We start from the raw sequence: 18,479 nt of genomic DNA on the forward strand, positions 1-18,479 counted from the left end.
GCTCGAAAGTTGAAGACAACACCGAACAAAATGAAGCGAATTGTAACGGATTTGGAGAGAGGTGCTAGAAAGAAACACAAAATTACACGAATTCACCAGTATATGTACTCCAAATTTCAGGAAGCGCGTGAGATGGGATTGGCAATTCACCACTAGCATTTAAAGTCGTGGTCTAAACAAGCCGGTATAGTGATGGACATCCCCAAATATCACCGCAAAAGATCACACGGTTCGAAATGTTTCCATAGACGCTACCGTGAGAACCAAAGCATTGGAGTTTATACAAGACAGTTTGTACAGTCATTGGAGTTTGACATCGACTCGCACCAATGATGGAGAGATCAAATCACCACCGACTGTTATCATCTTGAGTTTGCAATATGTATTTTCGTGAGGAAACAGGTTCTAGTGTATCACATTCAGGCATGTATGACCATAGTACATAACTCTCAGGGGCTATGGGGGAACGATCATTCCGTACTTAATGTTCGACGACGTTGCGAATCGTAGGAGTAAGCATATTTCCATCTTTCAATATGCCCTTCTACTTGTGCAAGTTTCAATGCGATACTCGTCGAGGAGTTGGATAGCTTTCCTTGTAAGCAAAACACACGCACAATCCTCATCACAGGACTATAGTCAACACTAACTTGTTTCAACTACTTCCAACTCAAGTATTGCACACAGTAGAAAACGTCCATGATACTGTATCTCTGGAATGGTTAAGGACCGAGAAGTCTAGAAATAAGGGTATGTCTGTTTACTCTTCCAACATCAGTTTTTATGTTTTCATCTACTTATCATAAAGGTTTGCTAAAATAAATTAAGGATGAATTTTTCGTAAACGGAAAACAACATTAGTAGTATTAAAACCAGCATTCATGCCTAATAGCAAAGTGCTAATCAAATATAAATCATATATATATATGACCGGACCAGACGAGTGGACCGAGAGTTACCTAATTTCGATCACGGATACCTTGGTCCAGGCCCAGACCAAGACGAAGCATTTTATAAAAAAGAAATTGAACTAGGGGGCCTCAGAAGGGTGTTTACCGGGACCAGCCTGAGGAGCAGACAAGTTGACTGAGAGTTACCAAATGTTGGTCACGGGTACGTTGGTCCAGGCCCCAGACCAAGGCGAAACGCTTTTTTCAAAATTCGAACCAGGGTGTTCTCAGGGGTGCGTTTACCGGGACATGTAACAGTAGTACAAAATGACTGATATTAGTGTCAAATCCATAGTTTTCGCGGTCGCTGAAATGAATAGTGATACTTCCACAGGCGTTGACTTCCAAATACAGCCCCCATGCGAAGAATGGGTATATTCAGCTAGTCATATATAAATACTGAAAAAATCCAGTGATAAAATCCCTTTCTTCAAATCTTATTTGTATTCTCCTTTTTAAACAACAGGTATACCTGTTACATAACCTTGACACTAGAAAATAGATTCCGATCAATCAATTCAAGAATACAACTTTTGAAGATAATGATCATATCAACTTAAATACAAACAGGAAAAGAGAATTACATACATCGATAGACAGATTGATTATGATAGGAAAAAAATCTTACTTCGGGAATTCTGTGCCAAAGACATTTTAGAGAATCAGAAACACTTGAAGAGCTACACAGAAGAAAGAAATATATTGCCCAAATCCTAACAAGTAATCCTCTAGGAGTGAAATCCAGGAATGCAGAGATGCTTTACTCCTTTCACTGATTATGGGGCCGCGGTGGCTCAGTGATAGAGCGTTCACCTCTGGTGCTTGGGGTCCCGGATTCCATCCCAGCCCCCGCCAAGTGAACTTTGTGATGGACAAACACCGTGTGCGTGGGTTTCCTCGGGGTTCTCCCGTTTCCTCCCACTTTCTTCATTCCACCATTTCATTCATTACTCATCATCACCGTCTCCTTTAGCCTAACCGGCATAACCGTGGGACGTAAAACTCAAATATTTCATTTCATTTTTTCCTTTCACTGATTAAACCTTTCACACTCATAATGTTGCCATTTGATTGAAATTCCAACTTCTTTTACATTGTCATTGGGTTGGAGCAGGCCTGGATTAAGGGAGGCTTAGGAGGCTATAACCCCGGCCCTCCAGATGGACAGGGGCCTCCACTCTGATCAAAATCTCAACTGGCTACCTAAAAAGAATCATGAAGATACAATCATCATCATAAAATTAAATATGACCAAAAATATGAGACATATCCCCTTAAATTTTCTGCTATACTTTCACAGAAATGTATTAGGTGAAGTCAGCAGCGGCCACATATTTTACCCTTCCGCCGGGCCTACAGATAGATTAATCCAGCCTTGGGTTGGAGTTAAATGTTAGCATTTTTCTCCATTTCCATGTCTTTTGCAATGCAGCAATTTTGAACACGATGAATTTTATGGTAATTTCATGCACAGTTGCTATGTTTATATTCCTTATTGAAGTTCAATATTTTATTTATAGAATTTGAACATGCTTTATGGGCTATTTACTTAATATTTTCAACATTCTCTCACTTTCATAGCTAATGTTCATTAATGTTCTCCATATCTGTGGTATTTAGTCGTTTCTATGTGGCTTTTGTTTACTTTCCTGCTTCATACAATACAATACTCAAAACATGTGATAAGTCTTATTTTGTAATCATATTTTCAGTTCACTTCATTCTTCAAGACATTTCTAACAATTTCAATACTTACTTTCATTTCCTGTTCTTTGACAATAGTGCTCATTTGTATTCAACGTCTATGTAGTTTTCAACGTCTATAGTTGTGAACGTTCCTCTCATTGCTATCCGAATCATTTAGATCATTTCAGTAAGGAGGAGTGCTAAACACGTACATTTGAGGTAACAATGGATACATTTAGTAACTCCTAAATCAAGAATATCACACGATCAACAGTTAAAGAAGATGATGAAGCAAACACATATCTGTCGGTTCTTCTAATAATAATGACTATTTTAAAATAAATGTTTTCAAATTTTTTTCTTTCTTCTCTATTTGTCGAGTGCGAGACACATATATTTTAACTTTTGCAAAGTGTGTGTTATTTGAACAATTCTTTATGTTATTGTAATTCGAAACCTCATCTTGCGCTGCCCAGGGAGCTTTGTCGGGAGAAATACATTTTGCTAGATTTCTTAATTTTTTTTTCTAAGATTAGGTACGATTTTGCTTCACTACATCAAATATTTAAAATGCTGACTTTCAAATGGTGCAAATAATAAAGCTATTTCTCGTCTGTAGTGAGCAAAGTAGTAGCATATCGAATTGACAGGACGTGGAAATGGAGTCAGGGGTCTTGGTAAAGGAGGTGCAAAACTCCACCGTGAAGTTCTTCGATAAAAACATCCAGGGTATCACCAAACCCGCTATTAGGTTGCAATCATAGAAAACGAAGTGTCATTTTTAATTAAACTTGAAGTACCCTATCTGTCAAATTCAATCTTGTTCTTTTACGTATTCTTCACCCGTTGTGCTCCGCTTTCCCTTATATTTAATATTCCATATTCTAGATACTTTCTCCTCACGTTAGGTTAAAGGAGATGAATAATAACTGATAGTGAACGAAGGTAAAATAATTCATCTAATGACGATAATGGAAGAAAGTGGGAAATCCTGACAAAACTCATTAAGATTATGTTGTCAACCAGAATGATCACATGACCTGGAATGGAAAATGAGAGCGTGTTCCTACGTGCGCCCAATCCTGAATTCTTTTGGATACAAGCCGAGTACTGCTTTCATTGTAAACTTCAAACGTTGCCAAATGTTATTATTGTATTACGTAGAAGCCGTATTATTGTGAAGCCTTCCAGCGTAGAACATGAATTATTTTGTTTTGTGTACCATTCACGCACTTCTATAACAAAACTTTTATTTACATCTAGTGTTCTTACACTTTTAGTAATACTATACCACATGGGTTTTTCTTTAACAGAATAGTTTTTTTTTAACAGTTACTCAATAGCGAAATAGTATAATTACTATGTACATACACATGCAGCAATACTCCCATCAAAGTTTCTTCCAGACAAACTTCCGGTTGTGTTGCCCCGTAGCTAAGGTAAAATAAATTGCTATTACTTTACACTTGTGAAGACTACACCTTCTAGCAAATAGTCTCCCAGTACAGCCTCCTCACATTTTGATCCCCTGCTCAAGACAAAATACTTTTTAAGAAAGCCAGCGTATATTACAGGCCTACTTGGAATATGCTCAATTTACTGAAGGTCAGCAGCAAGTCATTTCTATTCAGAGTTTTATTTCAAAATATTAATTGTGTAAAAGTTTCGACAAGTAACTACACTTCTTGGCTTCATCAGACAAAGTACGACCGAGAATTTTTCAGTAATTTTTAATTTTATTTTTTATTCATTATTAAAAGTAAGGCAAAACTAACATGAACCAGATAGTTATAGAATTTTATGTATTAAGCTTGCAATATATCAGTTTACGTGAGTGTCAGAAGATGTATACTGCAATTCAAGATTTCATGTATTGTAATAAGCTAAAACTAAGTTAAGGTTACGTGAAGCTCACAGATGGGAACTTCTATTCGAGACTTTATGTATTGTATTATTCTTAAAATAATATGTTTATGTAAAATCCAGTAGATGTTCACTCCTATCTAGGATTCAGCTATCCGAGTAGGTGATAAAATTTACATCATGGATAAGTAGTGCAATCCAACCCAACGTATTAACGAATTGTTAAAAAATTAAACTTCTATGAATTTATATATATATATATATATATATATATATATATAGTATGCGTATGTGCGTGTATTAGTGTTAAAATTAAAAAATCTAGATGAATTAATTAATTCTTTTTAAATTTAATTATGCAAATAAAAGAGCCTTTCCGTTTTCATCCTTTGTTTCTAACTTATGAACTGGGTACTTTAATCCAAGTTTTAATAGAATTTGTAGGGGGAAAAAAGTGAAAAGCATTCACTTTTTTAATGAGTTCATCTTCCTAATTAAAAATGTTTTATAGAAATGCAATGCCCACAGCTACTGAATACACACTTCGTTAAATTGGGAAAATCCAATTTATCATTTCTTCATTCTTTTCAATTTTCCTTATTTAAAACGAATTTTGTGTTGCTTCCTTCAGTTTGCATTCATAAACACAACGAAGTCACTGCAAGATCAGTGTGTATACATATACTGTAATTCGTTATATCCTGCGGGAAATTTACAATTAATTTTCCTTTCATGAAATCAGATAATGCTTATAAATACGAAACTTTTTTTTTAAGTGTTCTGGAACTTTTGCAGAATCCCAACCTAGCAAAGAGAATTAACAAGATTTGGAGGTCAAAGTCTATTCAAATAAAATGACAATGTGCTGAGTCAATACTGTGGTTCGAGTTCTGCGCCGCTCCACATGGGTTTTATTGTTGATTGACCCAATAATGTTGGATTACGTTGAGGGGAAAAAACGGTTTCCATCGTTCATACTATTCTATTAAGAACATTACAATTAACTGATTTTGTATAATACTCTTTTCATTTAACAGTTTTGCTTTTCTATTTTTTTTTTTTTTTTTTTTTTGTAATCTTTGTAAATTCTAAAAATATTAAGACTATTTAAAATAATGTGATTTTCAATATATCATTCCTTTCACCAAAACTTACTTTTATTCATATTAATAAAAATTTCACTTCCTCGGGGTATTGTAGTCCTTACTGGTATAAAGGCAAGACTGATATAATAAATAATGTGAGAAGAGAGCAACGACAATAAACGAAAATTTAAAGTTCTTACAAAACTCCCTCATGGCTATATTGATAGTGTACGCACATTTGACGTGGAAAACCAGGGTTTGATTCCCATCGGGAGCTCATGTGGTTTGGAACGCACGTTAAGCTGTTGGTCCATGACTCATATAACCTCACTGCTGAACGGTACGCTAAACTAAAATCCAATCCAATCAAAGAACTTAGAGTGTGGTTCTTATTATGAATGTTCCTTACGCTTAATATCTAGAGAAGTGTCAAGTGATATCACACAACTGATCATAAAGTGAAGTCCCTCATAGTATAACATGAATATCTTTTCTAATGCTTTTCATTTTTATTCAGATTTCAGGTAGAGGATGAAATCAAACAATTTACATCTATAGTTGCTAGCACTCTTCCATTAGTACAGACTTTATACAGGCTGTCTTATTAATGAGTACAAAAAATTTAAGGGTAGATAGCTGATGTCAAACAAAACAAATAAATAAATAAATAAATAAAGGCCTCTGCAACTTTGGCCAAAAGTCCATAGTTTCGGAGATATAGAGTACCGAAAGCGTGGGAAAATGAATTTAGAGATCTATATCTTCACAATCCTAAACGATAGACCAAATGCGGTATGGTCAAGTCAAAGACATCGAATTTGTTCTATCCAAAAATGCTTACGCCGCAATCGTGAAACCCGTGCGCAAGTGATTCCCCAAAGGAAGTAGGAAATCTTCGTCGATTCTCTTGAGTAAGAGAGGTCTACATTAGCGTGGTTCGAAGACTCTAAACACAACAATTACTAATTCGTTGCAATGTGATATCTTCAACAAATTCAACATGGCGCGGGAATTTTGTAATTAGCTATGTGGGATTGCATAACTGCAACATTAGTAAGAGGTAAAAACATATGCTTTAGTTACCATAAATGAGAGAGGCGGCCTATTCGAGGTGAATAGTAGCAGCACACTGTGTGTATACCTGCAATAGGAATTGGCGTGGAAACATGAATGAAAAGAGGGTGCAGTTACCAAAAACATAGGGAATATGAGAAAATACTAAAAAGAACATGCACATGAACACCGTAGTAAATATAAAACTGAAAAGAAATTTGTATCCAGTATGTGGCAAAATAAACGAAATAAATGAGGATAGACTATGGCTGCATGTCTCTACAAGGTTTTGAATTATTAAAAATGAAGTCCTTATATATAAATTCTTTAAGAATTTTATAAAATAAAATACATACGTTTATGTTTACGGAGCATTAGCGAGGATAACTCCATTCCACCCTACGCCAAGTATTTTCTTTTTCACGCATAGACTTGGTACCATTCAATCAATGATGAACAAATTTGTATGATGATAATGATCGCAGATAAAAACAAAGGATCTTCAGGGTCAGGATCACACAAGTGCAGAAGAATAACTACCAAAGAAACACATACTTCCTTCCACAGAGTTCAATGGAAGTTAGAAATATGGCAAATCACGTGAATCCATACAAATAAGAATAAATATAACAATTTTGGAGGCCAACTTTTTCTAGACCACTGCATCAATTTTGATAATTTTTGACATATGAGTACATCATGGCGTAACCCACGTTTCAATTATTAGTTTCCCCAAGAGGTTTCCCTAGAGGTATAAACTACCCATAGCAACAGCATGAAAATGTTAATTTATGGAATAAAATTTGATGGTAATGGGTTAATTTTATTTATTTGAATTGTAAAAACAATGTTTTCTTTTCCCTTTTAAACCATATTTCTAACTTTATTTCTAAGATTTTAACGGGCGTGATTATAACATTCTCCAACTACGAATTTTCCTTTAAATCCGCAACTACAAGATTGCTAACTAAAAAAGTAATAATATTTGGAAGTTTATGCAGGCGTCTTCGTGCTGACAGTGTTGTAAAAGAGGCATATGCCCTTTTATGTTTGTCCTATGAAGATATCCAGAGAATTTTAATTAGAGTCATTGGGCGTGAAGTGGGTGGTGGGGTGAAGTGTGTAATGCTAAGTTTATGAATATTTGGTAATATTATAATGACATAAAAAAGAGAACGAAGTACTGTCGGCGTTGCAGTCACTCAAGGGGTAACTACTGCATGAGTGAGTCACGAAAACAACGCGCAAGAGATGTGTTAGAAGGCACGTATTTGATTCAAAGTAACTAAAACACTCACAGATTTTTCGTTCTTATAAATTTTCAACATGAACCTAAGCTGTTATAAATTTGAACCTAAGCTGTATATCGTGTTCATCACACAGCTTTGGATTGAAGATTGCACCATATTGTAAAGCAAGGTTTCATTGTGCATGTGAAAAAGATACTGACGTAGATCTTTCATGGGATAGTAAGAATGTGGTAACGAAACAAAAAGTGTAAAATGGGGTGTGATGGGTAATGTCAAGTGGGGTGAAGTGGGTTCCTGTATTTCACTTGTACGTACGTTTAATAGTAATGTATAATTTAGCATTGGTGTTTATATAATTACATAACACGATTTATAGAGTAAGTTGAATTGAACTGAATTTATTTAGGCTTTTAATCTAAGGGTCAAGCTGGGATAGGAGAAGAGTAATGATGTGGGAACATTAAGGTGATTGATTGCTGCAATGTTATGGACATAATTCTTCCTTCCTTTTTTATTTCCAAAGGAAAAAGATTGAAGAGTGAATTTTGTGATGGTTTATTATCATGTTCACACATGATTATGACTGATTCCGGTTAGGTTAATGAGGCTACATTTCTGAATTGCCTGAAACACTTCACTCAACTAAAGCCACAGGAACCTTGTTTACTAGTCATGGATGTCCCTGCAGCTCATTGGAAGTCATTGGAAGCGCTTGAATACTGCATTCAACAACAAATGTCACACGATTCATGCATCGTAGTCTTTGGACAAGGCTTTCTTTCGACCTCTGAGTGTATTCTTTAAGCAAGTATGCAACCAGCGGTTTTTCTCACATCCTTATTAACTAAAGTTCAGTTTGGTCACCTACTATATGAAGCATGGGGAAAGGCTGCAATCTCTGCTAACGGCTTTGTAGGCTTTATAGCAACTGACATATTTCCACTAAACAGATTGACCATATACTATGATAAACTTGCTATAATTCAAGATAACGGATGCGTATGATCAAGAAGGGGTAAGTGCTGTTCAGGAGCTCAATATACAAGAATCACCAACAACAGGAGCACGAGAGATTCTATCTTCACCTTGCAAGAGACCGTCAGTAGAGAAGAGGAAGAGAGCAAGGTAGAGTTCTGAGATTTTGACGTCTTCAGACCGTATTGCGAAATTAAGAAGGACAAAATCTCTTATCTTCTTTAGTCTGAAGGTCCAGACAATAGCATTATGAAATTGAGATGGAAAAACTCGAGGAGGTCTCTTCACTATGAATCCCGGCATACAGCAAATACTTCCATAGAAGACATGTTGGTTCTGCGGAAAATCTTTCACCAGTGCGAAGTCCAGCAAATTTTTCGATTGAATACACTGCCAAGAATGTGGTGTTCGGTATCATGAATACTGTGTTGGTGCTTCTAATAAGTTGCAGTTTGTATGTAACAAATGTTTTATTCCGTACCAACCCCTTGTCTATTTCACCCTACAGTTTCCATTTGAGAAGGACACTTGTGGGCCTTGCGTATCAAAAATATAAACTTTCGTTTTGGCTATGCTAGTGTAAGAAACAAACTTAACTCTAGTTCACATTGCGTCGAGAAAATGTGTCACTTTTCATCTGTCTAGTAGATAAAACATTACACTTTACTTTCAAAGAATTGATAGCATTTGCCACATTGCCCATTGTTATCCATAAAATTTTGTTCTTGACCCAAACTGGAGATAAGAATTTATCTCTTTACTTCATCTAACTAAAATCTGATGGATAATTCTCACTGCAAACTTAAAACTATGTTTATACCTACTTCACCTCGACACTCGGGGTGAAGTGAGTGATTCAGATATAAATATTTTTTTTTTCTGTCTTATCTTATGAGATCTTTGTATTACTCTATATTTACTTTGTAGCAGACAAATAAGTTTTCAGTTGAATACAAATATACACTAGATATGTTGCAAAATGTTTGAAACCTACCCACTTCACCCCAATGACTCTATATCTAATCACAAGAGATACCATGTTTAATTTAAAGATTAGAACAGGCAGTTAATCACTATCACTGCACTTTCATTGAAATGAGTATTCTAGTGGATAAAGAACGTTCAAATACTTTCTAGAAATCTATTTCTTTCGTGCGAAGAACAACCATTTCAGGTAGTATGATATAGGAATGGAATAGAATGTCGTCAAAAATATACTTAATAGGAAGAAATTCTGTTCAATTTATTCTCTACACATATTCATTACCGAAATTGAGAACCCAGATTCCTTTGCCACCTGAATATGTTTCAAGCGGATAGAGTCCACCACTCACAGTAACTCTCACTGGTAACAAACGGAAATTAACATGAGGGCCGCGGTGGCTCAGTGATAGAGCGTTCACCTCTGGTGTATGAGGTCCTTGGTTCGATCCCAGCTCGCGCCAAGTGAACTTTGTGGTGGGCAAACACCATGTGCATGGGTTTCCTCGGGGTTTTCACTTTTCCTTCCACTTTCTCATTCCACCATTTCGTTCATTTCTCATCATCATCGTTTCTTTAGCTAGCCGGCAAGGCCGTGGGACGTAAAACTTAAAGATTTCATTTTTGTTTCATTAACATGCTATTTTCTCCACATTTGAGATATTTTCCGCAACGTATATTGTTTCGGACCAATATAATCAATAGTTTTTGATACATTTGTGTTCATGAAATAAGCCGATATGAGACAACCACAGTTTCGCTCCACTTTAGCTTATAGAAACCAGCCTGATCTAATTAGGTTTAAAATAATATTTTATTAAATGTTACAACAAATCGAAAATTTGTACTTACACATCATTATTCTCTTGAGAAGAAAACCGAATTCCATATCCAATTAACACTTGCCTGAAAGAAACAAGAGAAATACGTTAATAAATATGACTTACTCAAGTACAGTTATTATTATTATTATTATTATTATTATTATTATTATTATTATTATTATTATTATTATTATTATTATTATTATTATTATTTAGCACGGATGAATTTCATTTGACCATAATATCTGTAGGATTTGTTCTACTTTAATGTTGTTTGTTGCAAATGACGCAGGAAGAACTAGAGCGTCATTTAGGGGGCAGGGAGGGGCATTTGTCCCCCTTGAGTTTGAGATTTATATAGATTTTATCAATAAAATAGTAATAAGTCAGTGAAAACCGCGAAATTTTACTGTTATCAAGGGGTCTTGTCCCCCCCCCCCCAAGCCAAATTTGAAATGACGCTACTGAGGATGAAAATTGTATACACTATTTATTTGGTAGTATGTGGTATATGGAAGCAATGTGGTAATTGGAAACAGCCAAAATACTTCAGCGTTTTTAGAGCGAAAAGAATTAAAGGCCTGGCCTAAAACATTAAAGCGCCTGGCAATATTCGTAAATGACAAACATTTCCACGTTTAAATGACGGATGTCACCACGAGACGGGTTGGCTAAAGCTGACGCAATAGGTAGTTTACATAAATTTGTTTCTCCGTATAATGTAATGTCCTTTGTTTACTATGTCATACAGATTGGAACAACGCTATTGTAGTGAAAACGTACTGGAAAACTGATTTCGTCATTGCCACGCAACCAGCACATCAACGAGAATATAGTGTAAGAGCACCGGAAGGAAACATAATATTGGCTCTGGTAAAGAAGATGACTGGGTCGTTTCTTAGGTGAAAGAGGTAGGTATCGATCGTGGACGTTGGAGCTCGTCTTATGAGATCACTAAACAGTATCTCCGGCGATTATTCCAGGAGATGAGATGAAGCTCTTTACGTGCCAGAAAGCTGATAAGGCAGCACGATTACTACCTTACAAAGTGGCTACTGTTCAGGAATTGAGTTGCGTTACGCAGATTGGGTTAAACGGTTTACGTTATTGTCAATGGTCCGTTCCGTCATTACACGTATCCCAGAAATTTTGCAAATCACATGGTTTACAGATGAAGCATGGGCCCACTATGATCATGTAGGCATCAGAAAATCCAAATCAACCAATTAAGTTGCCACTCCATGCCCTCAAAATTCGAATGTGGTGTGCTGTGTCCGCAACATGAATAGTAGGACCCATTGTATTCGTGGGGACAGTGAATAGAGCTTTTTACGTGGATATTTTTAATGAATTTGTCCCACAACTGGATGACATTGAACTAACAGAAGGATACTATCAGCACAATGGGGCCACATCCCATACGTCTCATGAAAGTATGACCCTGATCAGCAGGTGATCGGATAATTTCTAAGAACTTGTGACATCCGAGATCTTCTGATCTTATGTTTCCATATTACTTCTTATTGGGTTATCTAAAGAATTGTGTAACCATTATAGTCCAAAAGCACTGGAAACACTCGCGCGCTAACATCACAAGAGAAATTACAATCCACCTGCTTACTGCAAACATGGAGCGACAGGTTCCGCTGTGTCTAAGGAAAGATGGAGGTCATTTCTGTTCTATAATAAACTAGCGGGTTTACAATGTTTATCAGATTGTAGCAACTGTAAGAAGAAGAGAAAAATAGAACGTTATTAAGTCCTGAAAGAAAAACTAAAGACAATCGATTTGATTATCGTTGTTTGATTTGACATCGTATGCTGTGACATTTATACGAAACTAATTTATGTTTCAACGATCAACTGTTTCAATTTGAGAGCTGTTGTATATGTTTGTGTGCATAAATAAAGGAAACTTTGCTTTAGGTTTATGCGTACCCAATACTTTTTATGACTTTCTTTTAGTAATTACTTCTAAGCAGTGGCGTATTTAGGGGGGCTTCCGGGCTTAAGCCCCCCCCCGAAATCTTACTTACTATAGTAAAGTATATGAAATATCTTGCAGAATTTTCATATTTTCAGGCAAAGCCCCCCCCCCCCCGAAAGTTAGCAAAGCCCCTCCCGAAACAAAAACGTAAATACGCCACTGCTTCTAAGGCAAAGTATCTGCGTTGACTGAGAGTGACTTATAATTTCAAATATTTGTTTTAAAGCTAAGCGATTACTATCCCTTCTACATAAAATATTCATTCCTCCTGTATCATTTGCAACAAGCCGCATTCAAATTGTACAATTTTACAAATTTTATGACTGAATAAAACTCACTCGTTCTTAAAAAAAAAAAAAAAAAAATTTGGTGGTTTTAAGGTTACTACATTCCTTGCATACATCGGATATTGCCATAGCGAATAGCGCGCATAAAATATTCATCCTTCACGTGTCATTTGCAATAAACCACAATAAAGTTGGACATATTTACATTGTTTACAGATGTTATCACCAAAGGAAAACCACAAGTTCTAAAAATACAAAACACTTCACCCTGTATTTATGGAATAGCTTAATAAAACCGTATGAGATTAAAATTTCTGAAAGTTAATTTCATTTTTACGTATATGTGAAATTATTACAATTACTTGTCCACTATTCAACAAGCATATTGTAAAGTAATCACATAAAAACTCAACTGTGATTTTTCTTTAGCTTTATTGTTAGAGTTATATCCAATAGGACAAAGAGGTTATTACTGGAAGTGAGTAATTATGATCGAATTTATGGAATGAGAATGTGGAAAGAAACAGGAAAACCGGAAGAAAATCCGTAGACCACTTCTTGGATAATTCAACATGTTGTCCACCACAAATTCACATGGTCTGGTGTCTAATCAGGAACCTCTCACACTAGACATGATCACTCTATCACTAAGCCACCATGCCCAAAATTATCAACTGCATAATCCACACTATTCGTATACACATAATACAAAATATGAGTACCGTGAGTGATAAACTTGAGTAACTTCACACCACATGGTGCACAGAAATGATAAAACTTATGAACAGAATAAGAATAATGCTTTAATATATAGTATAACTTTGCATGTAGAAACCATACTTTATCATAACATTTTGTTTAACGAACTGGTTATATTTTAAGACTTTTATTTCCCTAGTATTTTGAAAATCATATCATTGAAAATAATGTGAATAAGACATTCTCAATTATCTTTTCCACTTCAGTCGGACGTAGCACTGGAATCTTCTATAGAACCCATAGTAATCTTTCATCATTTTGTACACATGAACTGTTCGTCTTTGACTTTTTTGTGTCCCTGAAGTTTTTGTCCGCGAATTTTTGTTCATAAACTTCATTTTCTCAATAAGAGTTTGCCTCGTTATGACCAAAATTGACATAAACATGACTGAGAGTACAGCGCTTGCTTTAGAAATTCTTCAAAGATCTGCAAAAGTGGAGAGAGGAGGATTCATTAAGGATAATCAAGGTCAAAGGCCAAAATTAGTGAGAACACTTTCAGGAACAGCTTCATTTGTTCGAACTAAATTTGACAGAAAGGTCGTTCATGTCATACAAGTGGACTTCCAAATTGTGCTGGGATCTCTCAAGCTGAGGCTAAATTGCGTTAAGGTCAAATGGGAAAAACAAACTTGAACTTCTACGAGATTGACACATTTTAGAGAAGGACTTTAATTAAGATCATTGTTAACTAGTGTAGTGGTCTTCCACATTTTGTTAAAATTACCGACGGGCGAGTGTCTCATTTGGTCAAAGTCCAATTATCGAAATCGAGAAAATATTTCAAAAATAGTAATATATTATATTAATTGTTAAAGATGGCTTACAAATCCGCAATTGCCTTATATTGAGTTTTCTATAATTTTCGTACGCTTATTATTGTTTAATGGTTTGAGAGTGTTTACCATACTGTTATTCCCACCCCTGAACAGGTAGGGTAAGTAATACGCAAAGCAGTATAGGGCAGGACAGGCGTTAGCCCATTGAGTTCGCTAATCAACATCGGAACAGTTCTTGGTAAAAGGCAGTATAAATCCTTATTTCTACCTCCTTTTTATTGTCCCCCTATTTACAAAGCGATCGAGTAGATTTTACAGAAAATGAATATCAAACAGAATCAAATGCTTGAAATCACTTCGTAGTTTACAAGAAGTATTTGAGAGCCAGCCTCGCTGACAGTGCCATAGATGGCAGATAGTAATCCTGACGGGAAGAAATAATGTAAAGGAATGTGAAGTCGGATCCCATGAATAATAGATGTAAAGAATATAGAGAAATAAAATCTTTGAGTTTTACGTCCCACGGTTATACCGCCTAGACTAAGAGAGACGGTGATGATGAGAAATAAATGAAAATGGTGGGATGAAAAAAATTGGAGGAAACGGGAGAATCCCTAGAACACCCACGCACACGGTGTTTGTGCACCACAAAGTTCAATTGGTGCGAGGTGAGATCGAACCAGGGATTCCATGCACCAGAGGTGAATTCTCTATTACTGGGTCACTGCGGCTCCAAGAGTAGAGAAAATTGAAACTACAAGTCTTACAAACATGTTACAGAGTGTGATAGTATATCACAGCAGGTACTTCGAATTAAACGTAAGCAATACGCCAGACTCCCATGAGCTCTTCGCGCGTAATGTGTTCCAGAATAATTAAGGCAACAGAATCAAAACGACATATAGTTATCTGTAATCTCTGATGCTGAGGCTAGATTTTGGCTTATCATGGAAGTAACGCAGCATTTTCACATAAACTCAATTTGTGTGTGCATGTTTCAATACAAATCTAATATTTGTTTTCTACACAGAAGACTGCAATTCACTTTAAGTATTAATTTTGAGAGTTTTGTGATGTTTACACGGTACACATAGTTACAATGTTCGGATCAGTGATGTATTTGCATCACACCAGATCTTGACTCCTTGACTTGCTCTAATTGAATATTTTATTAGAGTTGTCAAAGCGTGAAATTACAAAACAGTGATAATATATCTAATCCTTCTAATAAGATAAAGTTCATTTCCAAATCATTTCCACTTCATTTAAATACATAGTAGCAATTCCAAAAATAAAGCAAATTACAATGTTAAATAAAATAGATATATTTCAATCTAAACAAATATAAACAATGAAAGAAAAATAAGAGCATAATATTACTATCAAACTTAACAAACAGAAGAGTAGAAGAGTTGCACGAAGTTACATAGTTACATCGGAGTACGAAAATACAAAACAGCCTGATGCTACTACATATTGTACAATATTATAGAATTCACATAATATACACCTACATGCTATATATGCTGAACTTTTTAATCCTAACTGACACAAACCTTTTTATTAGCTCTTCAAACTTCTGATTACATCGATCAAGGAAAAGTTAAATGTATTCAAATCCAGAGGCTAAAACCGAAAAATATGTATAAAATGAATTAAGAATAGTAGTCAGTGCACTAACCCTGGGTTGAAGGTAATTAATGCTTAAGACAAATTTTGTCAAGAACGAAAACTAAAACCCGCATAATTTTTATTGTGCTATTTTAGACTGTATTTTTCCGTAGTTGAATGAGATTGATAAAGGAAACCGTATAAGAACACGATTACACAATATTGAGATGGAACATTTGTCGTTACTAAATTGAATTTTAATGAAAGAAATTTTATTATGTCATTTTCTAAGAATCTTTGTCCAATCTCCAACGTTACTGTCTAAAACTAATGAAGAAACCATTATAAAATCGAACGCAATAACTAAAATAAACACTCTCAAACGAAGGTATACGAAAACCACATATAAGTCTTTGTTAATACAACTGAAATCATACACTTACAATTTAGATGAAAGGCAAAACTCAAATTAAACTATGAAGTACATATAAATCCCAAGGACGTCGTTGACTCAGTTGTAGAGCGTTCACCTCTGGTGCATGGGGTCTCTGGTTCGATCCCAGCTCGCGCCAAATGAACTTTGTGGTAGACAAACACTGTGTGCATAGGTTTCCTAGGGGTTCTCCCGTTCCCTCTCACTTTCTTCATTCCACCATTTTATTCGTTTCTCATCATTACCGTCTCCTTTAGTCGAACTGTGTGATGTAAAACTCAAAGACTGCATTGCATATTAATCTCAATGACAAGCCACAGGTAAAAATCATAACAACATGATACATAATTTATAAGCTTCAAAGAGTATGAAATTACATCTACAAAGTTTCTTTATATTAACAAACTAGAACAAACAAACAGAATAGAAAGAACTCTATGTTGCTAGTCTCAGGATAGAAGGCATTAGTTTTCGAGTTACATTATTTTCTTATAATAAGTATTTTCAAAGTGCACAAAGTTATATCAAATATACGACATATTTAATTTTATGCGACACAATGTATATAGTACATAAAAATTCAACATATTAATAATAGAAAGGAAATGTAACAATTTTCCGGGTGTAAAAATTTTGAATCTCCGGTGGTGACTTCTCCATGTGCATCTCTTGGATTCATTGCTGGCAATAAAAAGAAAAACGGCTTTTCGACACATGAAGAAAGAAAAAAGATAACAACGGAAAAATTGGAATAACAAATGAGTGAAGCAAAAGAAGGATATAAATATTTTTTAAAGCTGAGAAGATGATCATCTGTTACAAGAAGGTACAAGTAATGATACTTTTAAATTAGTTTCCACAGTATGGCTGTAGGGAAATGTCGGAAGATAGAAATAAAGAAAAATTGAAAATACTTTCTTTTCTACTTTTCATTAATTCCTTTTCATCCTGAGAAATGTGACTAGTTGGTCTTCTGCTATTACAAGAAAGTTAATTTTTGAGAACTAAATAACGGATAGAACGTCACATTCATTATATGTTATTTTTTTCGAAACAGAAATGTTCTTTTCAATGTAGATTAGATCATACAAAATAACCCCTTGGGTTTTAACACTTTTAGTCCTAGCGGTATATGCAAGCTACCGGTATACAAATTTTAGCTTCCTGGCAGTTAATGCATTAAAAAAACATATCTGGTTGTAAAAATTGTAGACATTCAAAATGGATGAAAAATCAATATTTAACCATTCAATGTTAAATGAAATAAAATCCTTAAGTTTCACGTCCCACACATATGCCAGCTAGGCTAAAAGAGACGGTGATGATGAGAAATAAACGAAACGGTGGAATGAAGAATGTAAGAGGAAACGGAAGAGCCCCGAGAAAACAAACGTACACGGTGTTTGTCCACCGTAAAGCTCACTTGGCGCGAGCTGGGATCGAACCAGGGATCCCATGCATCAGAGATGAACGCTCTACCATTGAGCCACCGAGACTGGCCATTTGATGTTTGATATATTTACTTTTATATTTGTGGGGAATTCCTACAATATTCTTTCAAATGAATATTCTCTCGCTGACATGGAAGGAAAATTACAGTAAGGAATAAAGTGGGCTTGGTGTAAAATCTGCTTACTATGAACCAAACTTCTCTCTTTCTAAAGTAAATGGAAGTTGTAAGGGTAGTTCCAACCCATGTTTCGATTAGGAGTGGAATGGCGACTGAAGAACGTTGAAACAGACGATTAGCAAATCAAGATGTCTGATTCTTCCAAAAGAATTGCTCCTATGTCATTACTTATATAACTTCAATCTATTCTTTTTTTCTTACTTCTAGATGTGAGCACGAATCACTCAACCGAGAACCAGCCACTACTAGCAGTAGTTAACTGAAAGACCCATACGTAATTCCTGATTTAGACTGGTCTTCATCCTGTTGAATTAATACACTTGACA

General features: G+C 35.4%; 1 protein-coding gene across 1 annotated transcript in view; it reads right to left on the bottom strand.

Moving 5' to 3' along the window:
• LOC145691617 (tyramine receptor 1-like) overlaps nt 1-18,479 on the bottom strand; it is a 1,380,953-nt gene that overhangs the window by 589,517 nt on the left and 772,957 nt on the right. Inside the window, exon 3 of the mRNA XM_081767014.1 lies at nt 10,696-10,749. The gene's annotated coding sequence lies outside the window, so the exon portion shown is untranslated. The remainder of the gene's footprint in view (nt 1-10,695; nt 10,750-18,479) is intronic.

This window comes from Thermobia domestica, chromosome 1 (genome assembly GCF_964235325.1).
Source record: "Thermobia domestica chromosome 1, izTheDome1.hap1.1, whole genome shotgun sequence".
Lineage (NCBI taxonomy): Eukaryota > Metazoa > Arthropoda > Insecta > Zygentoma > Lepismatidae > Thermobia > Thermobia domestica.